Raw genomic sequence first — 3,745 nt, forward strand, 5'->3', positions numbered from 1 at the left:
CAATTTCCTTTAGCACATTTATGTGCCTCTTCCAAAAGTTATCATAATCTCCCTTTAGTATTTTCTACCAAGTATTTGACAGGATTATTTATATAATATCTCATGAGGTGCAATATACTTAACTTAAATTTGTATGCTAATATTATAGAATAGTTATCTTACCTTAATTTTAGCCTTGAAGTCATGAGTTGATGAAGTCTAATTTTTCTTTCATTAGTATGTGCCTTGAAGCTCCAATAACTAAGAATTTTGGCCTTATACAACTTGATTTGTAATATGGAATTTTTTACATCAGTTAATTCCAATTTGTTGTATTATCAATAATAAGGAAGAAAAATTTTTACATCAGTTAATTCCAATTTGTTGTATTATCAATAATAAGGAAGAAAAATCAATTGTTTCACCTACATTCGACATGAAATGACATGTTATCGAGTTCAACCATGATTTTTTCATTTTGACATTTGCAGTTATTAAGCGACATCCAGGCCTTGTGGAATTCACTTTTCTTCAATTCATACTACTTATAAGCTCTTCAATCTTCCTTTCAAACTTCACTATACATTTGGGATTTTTTCTTCCAATCTGCAAATAGATCAATAAAAAATAATGAGAATCCATCTCAAGACTATTTAAACGAAGTATAGATCAATAAAAATAATGAAAATCCATATGAAGACTATTTAAACGAAGTACGAGGATCGCTTTTCTAGCATATTTCAATACCCTATGTTCCCATTTTTCGTGGGTCCTTGCAATATGGAATTGAGCATTCAAATGTCCTCCATTTGCATTTCCTATAGATACATCAACACTACCTTTGAGATTGTTAGGACTTCCTACTGTCCGTGATTCGATTTCTAGACCTCCAACATGATGCATCATCAAATTACAATAATTGAACATATCACGAGAAATTTATTGGGAAAATGATAAATTCTGTAATGGTAGTAAAGCTAAGTTGGATCTCTAAGAGAATGGAATCATTGGAAAGTTATTTGAGTTTTTCAAGAACTGAGAAATCAAGTTATTTTTAAAAATTCTATCCAATTGGAAATACCTTAAAAACAGATTCTTAAAAATAGATTCTTATTTCAATAGTGCAAATCTAGAATATAACTGAATAGCTGCAATCTTATTTCAATAGTGCAAATCTAGAATATAACTGAATAGCTGCAATGGTACATGCTAGCTAGCAAATTCCTCAAGTGAGATTTTGTTACCTCCAATAACATGAACATTCTCGACACCTCGTCCGATAAGAAATGACTTGAAAACTAGTTCTTATTGGAAGGATGCCCATCATCATCAAATAAGCATGCTGACCGAGCGTTAAGGTCAATTTTCAACATGGTGTAAAAACAAGGTGTGGAGATTGATTGGCAATTACTAGGAGATCTAAACGACAATGAGGCTGGAAGAGAGGTGTTGGATCATCACAACATTAGCCTTTTGACCTCCTTCCACCATAGCTTGGTCGAGCTTCTTAGCTTCCTCCAATTTGCCTTCTCTTCATAAAACCCGAAACCATTTATTGTAAATAAAAAAATCTAGTTTAAATCCATCTTCAATCATTCTGCTAAAAATCCTCGAGGCTTCTTCCAGTTTAATCAATTTCAAATTCTAGTTTAATCAATTTCAAATTCTAGTCTACTAGCATTACATATGTGACCTCATCAGGATCACATGATTCTGCAACCATCTCGTCAAGCAACCTCTCAATCTGCAATCATTCCCTCTTTGAAGTACTTGTCCAATGTGATATACCACAGCATATGGCATGCATCCCTTCGCCACCATTGATCCAGAAAGCCTCTCGACTTCCTGCAATTCACCATTTTGCACATACCCACTCATCAAAAATTCATATGAGGCACCATTAGGGCTTATATTCCTCTCTCCCATCTTATCGAAATACTCTAAGTCCTCTTGCATCTGATCAACCTTCCAGAACCCATCGATCGTCACATTATACAACATGATAGCCAGTTCGAACTTCTTCGGAATAAAGGAAAACACATCCAATGCCTTTTGAACCTCTTATGCCTTGAAAAATACCCAAATCAAATCACAAAAAAGTAGCTCGCTGAAGTTTGAACTCGATATCCTCATCTCAAAGTACAACTCCTCCGCTTGCTGCATTGCTTCCCCCTTCACAAAACCTGACTAGTAATAGCATATGTACGAGGATCCACCCCATGGAATTTCTCTAACATTTACCAAAAGGTCCTCATCACCTCCTCTTTCTTGTAGAGCCTAAAATGGGTATTCATTAAATGATTAAAAGTCGCAGTACTTGATGTCATCTGAACCTCGTACATGGCTTTCAGCATATTGAACGAGGCTTCCATATCCAGCCTCTCATAATTCGGGCTTAGAATTATGTTATATGTAATGAGACTCTGGAAAACACCAGCTTCTTTGATAAATTTATAAATAAAAACAACATTATTGTTATGACCTGCTCGGTGTAGGTCGCCGAAAATGGAGTTGCAGGTGAGGACAGTGGGGTGAAAATTAGAGTACACGGCATGCTCGATGCTGAGAGTGCCCTCGTCGAGCTTTTCCGCCTTACATGGTGTCTGGATGAAGTTGTGGAGGCTCACGTGGTCGCCCACCAGGATATTAATGGCCTTCGGGAGCTTCGAGTTTTTGTTGGTCATGGCATCCCTGTGGGCACACTCATGGTTACACTGCAGAGTGTTCAAGGGTGGTTCTATGCCGAGCTTCCTCTTGTTGTGGTAGCTCTGGGCTGCTGCATCCAAGGCCGCCTGTGATGTTGCCACCATTAGCATGCCAGACGTGCATGTTGTCGTGAGCGTTGTCGTGAATAATGGTGATGATGACCCGCCCTGTGTTGTGTATATGGGTGAGAAGGAATGGATATTCAAAGTTCTAATCAGCCTCGTATTTGCCCCTCCGGATGCTCTGCCCTGCAATGCGAGCTATAAGGGAAACCCAAAAACACTCGAGTAAAACCTAGACCATTCAGACCCAAGGACTTACAGTCATAACCAGATTAAGTCAAGAAGCTTTCAAAAGGGTGCGATAAGGGTGCGACAGCAAATTTTTAATTTAAAATAATTAAAACGTCTCGAAATAATAATTTAATATAAAATAAAACTTGAGTCAATAAAAATGGAGAGAAAATGATAATTTTAAGACAACATTTTGTCTTAAATACCACTTCTTTGTAGTAGTGCGATCACATCTGGAAAATTCATTAGGACAATTCCCCCTCTTCTTCCAATCATTATATTCTATGGAGGAAAAGGCTATTGTCATATCTGGTACTGAAGTTCTCCCTCAAGCTAGACACATATATGATCTGAGATTCGGCTATGAAACATGTTCAAACATTTATGCACCCAACCCGTCTTGGAGGTTCATGGGGAACCACGACCAACCAGTAACCATTAACATTGCAACAGAAACAAACCTATTATATATTAAGAGTTACTGTTAAGATTACCTGATATTTGATGACCAATTTCAAGGACAAACAGAGAAAGATAACCATGATACCTATGTCATCATGGTACTAATAAAGCATTTGATAAATAACCTGCACAATGTAAGAACTGATCTTGTGATAAAATTGAATAGATTCCGGTGTCGTGTTATTTAAAAATTTCATATGATTGGAGCAAGATCATAGCATATGCATGAAAATACTCGCAGCTGGGAGCGTCAGCTTCCCTCATAACTTGATTATGTGGATCTATGGAAAATGTAGTAAGAAAAA

At 36.9% G+C, this 3,745-nt stretch overlaps 1 pseudogene; it reads right to left on the reverse strand.

Annotated features, from left to right (window-relative positions):
• Nucleotides 1-1,398: 1,398 nt before the first annotated feature.
• Nucleotides 1,399-2,142, reverse strand: LOC149170894 (uncharacterized; annotated as a pseudogene).
• Between the last annotated feature and the right edge of the window lie 1,603 nt (nt 2,143-3,745).

Source organism: Pinus tabuliformis, chromosome 4_2 (genome assembly GCF_031772625.1).
Source record: "Pinus tabuliformis cultivar Carrire ecotype Pingquan chromosome 4_2, CPIR1, whole genome shotgun sequence".
Taxonomy (NCBI): domain Eukaryota; kingdom Viridiplantae; phylum Streptophyta; class Pinopsida; order Pinales; family Pinaceae; genus Pinus; species Pinus tabuliformis.